At 37.0% G+C, this 12,001-nt stretch overlaps 1 long non-coding RNA gene across 4 annotated transcripts in view; it reads right to left on the bottom strand.

The window, feature by feature from the left end:
* LOC142162808 (uncharacterized) overlaps positions 1 to 11,812 on the bottom strand; it is a 35,097-nt gene extending 23,285 nt beyond the window's left edge. The window contains exons 1-3 of one of the 4 annotated variants that reach the window (XR_012694217.1): positions 11,385 to 11,812; positions 2,269 to 2,643; positions 1,794 to 1,861 (exon numbers count right to left, since the gene is read on the bottom strand). This is a non-coding gene — a long non-coding RNA (uncharacterized LOC142162808). Of the gene's footprint in view, positions 1 to 174; positions 1,862 to 2,268; positions 2,644 to 11,384 lie in introns of those variants that run through there. The other 3 variants (XR_012694215.1, XR_012694216.1, XR_012694214.1) reach the window with 3 other exon arrangements.
* Positions 11,813 to 12,001: the final 189 nt, after the last annotated feature.

Below are 12,001 nucleotides of genomic sequence, written 5' to 3'. Positions count from 1 at the left end.
ATTTCTAACTTAAAAGGTGCACTCAATTATTCTTAAACTAATCCGTTCCCCAGAAATGCACTTGCTAAGCTAAATATCCATTCCAAAATAGCGAACATTACTACAAATCAATCACAAAAGGAAACAACTCCTTTATTTTATCATACTTGCAACCACATAATAACAAGAGTATCATTTTAAATTAAACATTCATTAATATAGACCAAATTTTAGTAAAATATCATGAAATCAAGAAACAGAATAATTGAAAGGAGAGAAGGAACCTCTATCAAGGGACAACTATGAGTTGATGTACGAAAAATCCAAATAACAATTAAGAAGCGAAAATCGCGACAAGACGCGGACGGAACCTCAAATCGGTGGCTTCCATATCACAAATTCAATGAAAACTGCTTTGAACCCCTTAGCCCCTCACGTCCAGAATCAGAAGTGCTCAATCTTAATGCAGCGTCTCCAGTATAGAAATTCACATGTCAAACAGTCCATGAAACGAAAAGACGAAGTCGAAAAAGATTAGCACAGTCCAGGTTTTTAGTCCAGAACAAGAGAACTCAAATTCTCTTTTGTCTCATCTGCTCCAGGTTCAAAGAAAACGGTTGTTGTCCTCTTAGGTCTTAGTGTCCCCGCTGCTTCATTTTCTTTCTGCAACCGCTAGGTTAAGGGTGGAGATGGAGATTTGGTGGTGAAGGGAGGTTTGTTTTCGAATTTCCTGTGATGGGGAGGGGTCACCAGCTCTGTTCAAACGCTGAAGAAGGTGATGCTCATACTGGGGCGTTTTTTTATTTTTGTTGAAGAAGAATCGGTCTTCAGGTTCAAGGATGGGATGGTCGTTCGTTTGGTTGGTTCAGCATTCAAAATCTGAAGGAGAAGAAGTCCTTCTTCTTCACAGAAGAAGGCGTTGGGGAGGGTCCTTTTTGGGTTCTTGCGGCTGTCAGCTTTTTTGTCTAGTCTAGGGTCTGATTCAGGTCTTAGGGTATTAGAGGGTAGGGTGTATATTTGTGTATTTTCAGCTATATAGCAAGGTTTTTAGGTTAAAAGGGTATGTATTTGGTATTATTGGGTCTTAAAATTGGGCCAAAGACTAAGAAAAAAACTACAAAATTCATAAAAACGGGATAGACCAACTCAACACTAATTCCTCCTTCTAAAATTATATACAATTATAATATAAAAATATAAAACTAATTTTATGATTAAACTAAACTATATTAAGACATGAAACTATTTTTGTATTTTTTCCAAGATTATATAAAAATAAGGTACTATTTTTGTATATTTTATATTTAAATTTATGAAAAATATATAAACTAAAAAGAAGAAATATTTTTGTAATTTTCATTTTGTGATGAAATAAAGAAAAAGAGCCAAAATTACCTGAAATACTTATATTAGACCTAAACTAAATATTTTACGCTAAAATGGGTGAAATCTCGGGGAGGGTCAAAAATCACATGTCTACAATATGCATATGCAAGTTGTGCTATCATAGCTCAAATCGGGTAAATCCTTCGCAAAATAGTAGTTATTAGGTTCAATCAGGATTAACCTTTGTGTAACCTCGAACATGGTATAAATAGCTCACCAAAATGAGTACATACAAGATAAACATCACATCATGATGTTTAACGAACAACCCAAGGCATGACAAAGCCTAGGCACTACTCCGAGCATGGATAATTACTCTGGTGCATGCACATGGGAACAACCGTGCACATGTACACTATCCATAGCACGTAGCTATCATAAATAACTCGGGCAACTAGTTCATCAACCAAGTTAGGTAAGATACTTACCTCAAGTAAGCCAAATTAATCCTCTATTATGCCCTTCCGGCGAGAATTAACCTCCAGACGGCTCGAATCTAGCCAAAATAACTTAATATAATCAATAAAATCCATAGGAAATGATTCCAAATGATAAAGCTAAGATCATTAACCAAAATCAACAAGTCAACCCAAAAAGTCAACCATAGGCCTGCACCCTAGAACCTGACCAAACTTATAAATCACGAACACACATTCATCTACGAGTTCATATATATATATATATATATATATATATATATATATATATATATATATATATATATATATATATATATATATATATTTCATTTCAATTCCAACTTCAAATCGACCCTCAAATCATCAAATCTCACTCTCCAAAATCATAGTCTAAAAATCCCAAATCTCACCTTTAATTCATGCAAATTAGTTGTGATAATTTATGGGTAAACAATAGCTAACACCAAAATCAAGGATTACTTACCCCTTCAATTGTGATGAAAAACCTCCATATATCGCCCTTATCCGAGATCCACAATTCCAAAAATGAGAAAAATGACCAAACCCTTTATATAAGTATTCTGTCAAGCAAAACCGCATCTACGGTCCTCTGTGTTTCACCTCTGATACCGCATATGCGAGAAACCCATCGCAGATGTGGAAGTTACTTACTTCCTGACCAGCCGCTTTTGCGGGCCCTAAAGCTTCTACGGATCTGCTTGTGCAGAAGCTTTTGTGTATATGCGCTTGCGCACCTGCGCTACATGGTCTGCATCTGCGGACTTCCTCCGCCATCCTTATCCTTCACATTTGCGCTCAAATGACTGCACTTGCTGCTTAGCATTTGCGGCCAAGCCCCCTGCAGATGTGGAAACACAAGAAGCCCTGAATCTTCAACAATACAGCTAAGTTAGAAAATAGTCCGAACTCAATCCTAAACACCCTCAGGGCCCCATCCAAATATACCAACAAATCTCAAAATATAATACGAACCTACTCGAGGCCTTAAATAACACCAAATAACATCAAAAGTACGAATCACACCTCAATTCAAACCTAAGGAAACTAATGAACTTTCAACTACAAAAACTCGTACCGAAACATATCAAATCAGCTCAGAATGAGCCCAAATTTTGCATGCAAGGCCCAAATGGCATAATGGACCTATCCCAACTCCTAAAACCAAAATTTGGACCCCATATTCACAAAGTCAACCCATGCTCATACCTATCAATCTTCCAAACCTTTAGCCTTCCAACTTTCACCAATTCAAGCCAAAAAGACCTAGGGACCTCCAAATCTATACCCGGATCTAAAATCACCATACTAAGCTATTGGAACCATCAAAAATACTATTCCATATTTATCTACACTAAAGTTAAACTCTGTTCAACTCTACAGCCTAAGCATCCAACCAAGGATCTAAGTGTCCCAATTCACTCCGAAACCAAACCAACTACCTCGGCAAGTCACGTAACGGCAAATACACATATGTGAAACATAAAATAGGAGAAAAGGAGCTAAGATACTCAAAATCACTTGTCGAGTCGTTACAGTAGTTATGATGTTAATAATGCATAATTATGTAATTTGTGGGTTAGTTAGTTTAGTTGGTTAGTGTAGGTCAGTTTGTATATTAATACTTTAATCCATATCATTTCAATAGAACAATGAATATTTTCCCAACTCTCTTCTTCCTTCTCCTAACTAAACACACTAAGCTCAGCATGGATGTTGCCTTGGATGTATCTTGACATGGTATTAGAGGCATCAGAGGAGATCTAAACACATTTCTCGAGTGCTCAATTACAGACCTAAGGTTCAATTCAAAGGTTGTTGATTTCTCAAATTCCAGCGATTACGATATGTTTTTTGGGATTAGGTTTTCTTCAATTCAATAATGGGGGAAAATAAAATATACCACACACATAGATACTCCAAGCTCAATACTAATTCCAGTTCAGCTAAAGGGATACACAAAGTATGGCTTGTGGCGGAGATTTTTAAGTATTGCACTTCAAGCTACGCGAAAGCTAGGGTTATTGGTAAATATACCAAGGCATCTTTCCCTACAACATTTCATGAAGACTGAGAAACATGCAATGCTATAGTCCTTTCCTAGATTATGATCATCGTATCTCCACATTTGCTTAGTGGAATAGTGTATGCATCGAATGTGCAGTCAGTCTGGGAGGATCTTCGAGAAAGGTTTGACAAATTCAATCGCATGAGGATCTACAAATTACATAGGGAAATTGCAAAAAAAAATTCATAAGGTACTGGTTCTATCTCTACATACTTTACAAAATTGAAGGAGCTTTAGGCGGAGTTTGATGTAATGGTGCCACCTTCAAATTGTGTTAAATATTATGTTGAACTCTTGAGCCAACAGAGGCTACTTCAATTTCTAGGAGGTCTGAATGACTCATATAGTCAGGTAAGGCGTCAAATTCTCATAAAATCTACTAAGCGTACTTTGAATTAGGAGTATGATATGATTATTGAAGATGAGACTTAAAGAGGTTCATCAGGACATAATCATGCAGGTGTTAATTCTCTAGTTGAAGGTAACTATATCACTGCACTTTGGAGTGCCAATGGATCTCAGATGCATAAACCTAGAAGAAATTTCAATATACAATGCGAGTATTGCAAATTGAAAGGACACAGCAAGGAGAATTACTACCAGTTGATTGGCTATCCAGCAGATTTCAAAGGAAGGAAGAAGCAGGTTGCAAAATCAGTACATTTTGGTGGTTATATATTACAAAATCAAAACAAAGGAAATTATCTAGGAAATAGGAACACAGGGCACACTGTTCATGGAGTCACAAGACCACCTGGTCTTGGTAGTTATAACAACATGACTTGGTACACATGATTGATGACCATTTATGGAATTCTAGATAACACTGGACTTCATGAAGTCTATGGAGGATCAAGTGAATCTCAGGCATATGTAGTTCGAGTGAAGATGCCAATTACCCCAGAACAGTATGACCAGATTCTGAAAATGCTTCAGAAAGATAATGCACCTAAACCAACAGTCAATGTAGTAGGTACTAATGGTCCCTTTGTGGCTGTAAATGCACCTAGTGTAGCTAATTCCCATGAAAATAGAGCAAAAGATGATAAGTGGATAGTAGATACAGGTGCCAAAAACCACATGCTTGCCCATTTCTTGTTTGGGGAGCTTTAAGTTAGACCATGGGATAAATGTTCTGTGTGTTCCAGACTTTAAGTTAATCTACTGTCATTATCAAAATTGACTAGGGAATTGAATTATTGCATGTTATTCTTTCCGCATTTATGTCTTATGCATGACCTTTACACTGGGAAGGTGAAGGATACTAGTAGGTTGAAAGGTGATCTCTATATTGGCCTCACAATGACAAGGACTAAGTTCAAGCTTCACTAGCATTATGTGTCACTAATGAAGAAGAGTTGTGGCATAGAAGGCTCGGAAATATATCACATAAAATTCTACAATAGATGCATATAGTAAAGCTTTATAAGTTGCAAAGCAACACTATTTGTCCTATCTTCCCCTTGGCAAAGAAAACAAGACATCCTTTTCCATAGAGTACTAGTAGAGCTTCCAATACATGGTGATGTATGGGGTCCTTACAAAACTCCTACCTATGATGGGAATAGATACTTTCTTACCTTAGTAGATGACTATAGTAGGATGGTTTTGATATTTCTACTTAAGCTCAAAATTGATGGCTCAATTATAATAAAAGATTGTATGACACTTGTAAAGAATTAGTTTAATAGCACAATCAAGGTGTTCAGGTCATATAATGGGACATAGTTCTTTAAATTCTCATTGCACAGATTTGTTTAGAATTGCAGGTGTTGTTCATCAAAGCTCCCATGTCTACACACCCTAGTAGAATAAGATAGTGGAGAGGAAGCACAAGCAAATCTTTAAAGTTGCTAGAGCCATCAAGTTTCAGGAAAGTATTCCTCTGTGGTTCTGGGGCATTTGTGTGCCAACTACAGTATACTTGATTAATGGAATACCCTATACTACACTAATAAGGAAGTCTCCTTTTGAAGTATTCTAAAAAGATCCTAATGTTGAAGGATCAGATACAGAATTGTTCCAGAAGCTGCATCTCCTGAAACTCCAGATATTCATGTTGCATCCACTAGAGCTACATAGGTTCATGATACTCTTCTTGAAGGAATGATGTTTCATTCGACTCCTATGCAAACTTCTCGTGACATAGCGAAAGAATGACCAAGAAAATCTGCCAGAACTTCTAAACCACCTGGGTGGCAAAATGATTTTGTGCATTTAGCAAGGCCTAGTCCTTTAGCTGCACTAGGCTCCAGTTATCCTATGTTTGCATATATGTCCTATGCCTCACTTTTACCCTATTATTTTAGGGCACTTTGCAACTTCTCAGTTGTTGTATAGCCTACAACATATGTTAAGACTCCAAAAATGGATTGTTGCGATGGATCAAGAGTTGTAGGCTTTATAGGATAATCACACCTAGTGTTTGGCTCCTTTACCAGCTGGTAAAAGAGTTATTGGATGTAAATGGGTCTATAAAGTGAAATATAATTTCAAAGGAGGGGTGGAAAGGTACAAGGCTCGACTGGTAGCCAAGGGATATACTCAGCAAGAAGGTCTTGATTATCAAGAGACTTTCTCTCATGTGGTTAAGATGGTGACATTTAGGACTGTACTCTCCCTAGCTGCTATGAATAATTAGAAATTACACCAAATGGATGTCTTTAATGCATTTCTTTAGGGTGATCTGGTAGAGTAGGTGTATATGGTTCCTACTCCAAGTCTTCTAGGTGAGGGGGAGCGTCCTAGAGTGTAAGCTTCGGAAGTCTTTGTATGGCCTAAAACAGGCATCTCAACAGTGGAATTTGAAGCTCAATGAAGCCTTATCATCCTCAGGATTTGTGTAGAACCACCATGACTATTCCCTCTTCAGTAGGAAGTTTGGATCTCACCTGGTCATCATCCTGGTATATGTGGATGACCTCTTAATCACATGTTCCTCTTCCTAGTTGTTCTAAGAGGCTAAGGACATGCTACAATACCATTTCAAGATCAAGGACCTGGGGAGATGAGGTGTACTTTCTTAGTCTTGAAATTTCCAGGAACAAGTATGGAATTCTAGTTTGTCAGAGGATGTTTGCTCTTGATCTCATCATAGATCTTGGGCTTGTAGGTTCCAAGCCAACTGGCACACATTTAGACACTAGTCAAAGGTTCACTAGTGCAAAGTTTGATCATACAAGCTCACATAAAAATTTCCATGACGATGAGTTGCTGAGTGATCCTAGCAGATATCAGAATCTAGTTGGTAAACTATTGTATTTAACCATGACAAGGCCAAATATTAGCTATGATGTGCATAATTTAAGTCAGTTCATGCATATACCAAAAATGTCACACATACAAGGAGCTCTAAGGATTGTAAGATATTTGAAGAATGCACCAGGATTGAGGATTTTACTGTCTTCCAAACCGTTCAAACAACTCATAGTTTATTATGATGCAGACTAGGTCACACGTCCAATGACTAGAAAATTAGTGAGTGTGTTTGTGGTAAAGTTGGGTGATTCCCTCATTTCCTAAGAATACAAGAAATAGAGCACAATGTCAAGGTTCTCCATAGAATCAAAATACAGAAGCATGGCTAATGAATTGAAGAGATAGTTTGGTTGGCAGACCTATTCAAGCAGCTAAATATGGACTTTAAAGCTACCAGTGAGATTATATTGTGACAACAAAGTTTTTACACTCTGCACTTTTGTGATGTCATATATTTTGTAAATGCCTTTCTAAACATGATTTAAATGCTTTTAAAGTCATAATATGACTATATATGATGTTTGGATATAGAATATAAAGTTTGGAAAAAATCGAATTTGCCTTCCGATGAAGCTTTTTGAGAAATTAATTCTGTGTGTTATATGAGGTCTTTTGAGGAAATATTATATACCAAATTGAAGTTCCTGGAATGTAATTTCGAACGCTCTTGATCAATTGTTCATTACGACATCCGAATAAAGAGATATGAGTGTCGGAACAAGGGCGGGTAAAGCAAACATGTCGTGACTTTTCAAGCTTATTATTAATAAAAGACTTAGTCTTCTTTTTCCTCATTTTCTAAAAAATTCATGCACAAGCAGAGATTCCATAACTCTCTAAGAAGTTCCTTAGGAAGTTGAAGCAATTCCATCATCCACAACTAAAAATCGAGAAGTGAACACATCAACGTGATCCTTACGACATTGGTAAGACTTTACAATCCTCCTTTCTCCTTATAACTCGAGTTTTGGAAAGCGATTTGTGGCTAAGAAAGTTTGTCGCCTCTGTATTTTAGCTATACAAGCATAAGAAATGGTGTGGATCAAAGTGAACAAGGTTTGTAATCAATAAAACAAGAGGCATGTAGGATTTTAATTTCGTTTGCGGCATGATTTGGTTTAGCTATGTTCTAGCCTTTCTTGTTGACCTTTTAAGATTTGTTCAATGGAAATTTTACCATGTATTATATCCTTGTACAATATTCAATTGTATATGTGAATTATGGAAGAAACTAGTTTAGTTTGGAACTTCAAAACACAACAAAAACAAAAAGGATGAATTGCCCATTTGGCCTATGCCATATGGACTTCATCATTATTCTGTCCTTTGATGTTTTTATGTATACATAAACCCCTCCTCATATGATAATAATAGCTTTATAGAAGATTATGTAGACTTAATTATCATGTGTTGATGCTTAGATTATTCCTACATCATATTTAGACTTTCATATCACAAGTTAGTCATTATGAGTCGACATTACATTCATAATTCTGTTTTGTTGATCGTTTGACACTATTTTGGATAGTTGGGTCTCCTTTAGTTTGATGTTATAATCTTGGATAGGTATCCATTCCCGTGTATATTGTGGTGCTTCATGTTTTCTTTGGATCATCCATTTTTAGGGGAATCTCTACCGAAATTTTTGGAAATTCGAAGAGTTGGACAAATTTTGAGTTCCTTGTTTCTAAATTGATTATTAGATCCTAATGAGTTAATTAGCCTTAGTATCTTATGTGCATACTCAGTTTATCCTTAAAATGGGTATACCCCTCCGTCCAACTTATGGAGGACGAGCATTAGATTACTTTTGTGATTCTGTTTATGATTTCCTTCATGATCTCTTGAGTACATATTATGCTGCCATATGTGTTATGCCTCATACATGCTTACATTGATTATGTTGAGGGGATATAGCCCCTAAATCCATCCAGGCCTATTGATTTTATGATGGGGGGAGATAGCTCATAACACCAGTCGGCCGTATAGATTATATATTCACCTGCTGATGTGATATAGCCCATAACGCCAGTCAAGCATGTTATATACTCGTATATGGCTATAGTTTGTATTGAATGACTATATACATGAGGTTAGTTTAGATGTAAAATTACCTGATTGGGGGGATATAGCCCATAATGCCAAACATGTATCGATTCAGATTAGTAGTTCAGTTTTAGCATAGTTCAAGCTTAAACTTGTGTTCAGTTCCAGATCAGTTACTAGTTTATATTCTTTGTTAGTTTTTAGCTTATATTCAGATTTTCAGCTTACAGTCAGACTTTAGTATGCTTTACATATGTTTTCCACCCTACATACATCTTACATATCGTACTCACGTCCCTTCCGGGGTGCTGCATTTCATGCCGCGCAAGTACAGATAGATTAGCGTTTGAGCCACGTCAGTAGGCCATCTACCAGCTATTGGAGTCACTCTATTTACTCTTGGAGTTACTTATCTTTTAGTATGTGCACAGTCCACTAGTTTGGATATGGTGGGGCCATATCCCGTCTAGTACTTGTTTAGTTCAGCACTCCTAGAGGCCTATAGATATGCACCTATGCAGTTAGTATGTTTTTATATGTTAGCTTGTGTTAGCCTTGTCAGCTTTTCAGATTGTAAAGTTCTTATCATCTATGCTTATGCTTGTTCAGTTTATCAGTATGTATTTATGATTAGTAGATTATTAGCAGGTTTAGTGATGATCGACACTTAGTGTTGGTTATCCATCACGATCGTAGGCTGGGTCATGACAAACATGATATCAGAGCAGTTCAATCCTAAGATGTCTATAGGTCGTGACTAGTAGAGTCTTGTTCAGGGATATGTTGTGCACCATACTTATGAACAGGAGGCTACTGGGCATTATAGGATAGTTGTCCTTCCTTCTTCTCTATATCGTGTGACAGAGATATGTCATATGGATTCAGCCTTCTAACGAAATATTTTATAGGTAGTGATGCCGACGAAGAGACTCACAGCTGCCTAGAAGGGAAAGTCATTGCTGGTCAAGGTACTAGCAGAGTACCCCATGAGTTAGATGAGCATGAGGAGTCCAGACATGAGGTTCCCTCCGGATCTTCACAGACTCCGTCTTTTTAGGGAGCTACCGCACCTCTGGCTCTTCAGCATGACGACATGAGTGAGGCTTTTAGATTGTTGACTAGCATTGTAGCTACTTAGGCTAGACGGCAACATGCAGGTCCTCAGGGTGGCAATACGGGTTCTAGAATTCGTGATTTCCTCATATTATAGCCTCCAGTTTTCACGAGATCTAGTACAACAGAGGATCCCCAGGATTTTCTAGACAGATTGGCCAAAGACCACAGAGTTATGCATGCCACAGATAGAGAGTCAATTGAATTGGCAGCATATAGATTACACGATCTAGTAGCAGGTTGGTATACCAATTGGGAGATGTCTAGGGGAGCGTAGCAGGTTGGTATACCAATTGGGAGATGTCTAGGGGAGCAAACGCGGCTCCAGCTACATGGCGGGAGTTCTCACAGATATTCTTCCACCATTACTTACCTACAGAGACACGTAGAACATGATTGGATCAGTTCATGACATTGAGGCAGGGGGTATGAGTGTTGCAGTACAACCTCCGCCTTAATTCTTTGGCGAGGTATGCTCCTGTAGTTGTATCAGACATAGAGGACATAGTACATAGGTATGTAGTGGGACTTGGTCCTTACTTAGTAAATGAGTGTATGACTGTATCTATGCACGTATTCATTTATTCTCCTTAGCACTTGAAGAAAGGAAACAGAAGCAGAGGGATGACAGAGATAGAAGCTCAAGCAAGATCGGAGACAACATTGGCAAAACTTAAGAGTTCATTTGCTTACGGTTGGCGTTGATTACGTACTATTATAGACCTTTTAAGAAACTAAAAAAATGATTATTATATTTTCATGATCAGATAAAGTTGATCAACTCGATATCTAGCACAAATAACAAACAAAGAAGACAAAACAATAACAGGTTTACGGGAAATGTCACATGCACACTTGAAGTAAAGAATACTAATCATATTTGGTATCATGGATGCCCAAACAATACTTGGTCGAAGATAATATGGCTCATGTTACAAAGATTTTTCAATAATCATAGCACATTGTTCACTCCGGCTTCTTTCATTTACACTCTCAACATTCAAGAAACTGTTATTTAGATAATTTTCACTTACACTCACGTTTGTTAGAATCTTGTCAAATTAAATCCAATTTCCAGGAAAGAAATGTGGTTATACCGGATTTGTCTCAACACGCGGATCTGACTGACATCATCATCTGAGTTAAGCAACTCTTCCAATCAACTTCCTCATCCTGAAAATCCAAAAGTTTTACCAAACTTGTCAATAAATCGATGATTGTGTACCCATGCTTTTTATTAGTAATTACAAACATAAAAAAAGGAAATTGAATAAAGAATTTGAGTAGTTGTGAACATTATCTAAAAAGGAAACCAAGCAAATATGGAGGTTTGAAACAGAAAAATAAACAATGAGCAAGAGAAAAACCGATTGAGAAACCAAAGGAATAGATAGCTTAAAAATCAGGTTGTGTGTGAGTAAATTTTGAAGGAAAAGGTAGAGTAATTCTTTTGTGAGAATTAAGAGGTGTTATAAATGGTATAAATAGGATTCTTGGCCAAAGAGGTGTTTATTCCCTCAATTTTATTTTTATATAGAGAGAGAGAGATTTTAAGTACTGTGTTCTCTCTGAATAAATATTTTTATTTCGCTATCAGTCAATAAAAATTGACCTTCTTACTTGAAACCATCTCTTACGTCACTTCTCCATTAAAACTATAGTGGCCTATATACATGCATATCGCATCAAATTCGTCCCTTTATTTTGGTTTCAG

Source organism: Nicotiana tabacum, chromosome 8, assembly GCF_000715075.1.
Source record: "Nicotiana tabacum cultivar K326 chromosome 8, ASM71507v2, whole genome shotgun sequence".
Lineage (NCBI taxonomy): Eukaryota > Viridiplantae > Streptophyta > Magnoliopsida > Solanales > Solanaceae > Nicotiana > Nicotiana tabacum.
The sequence above is the reverse complement of the archived record's forward strand: the minus strand, read 5'-3'. Positions and strand labels throughout refer to the sequence as shown.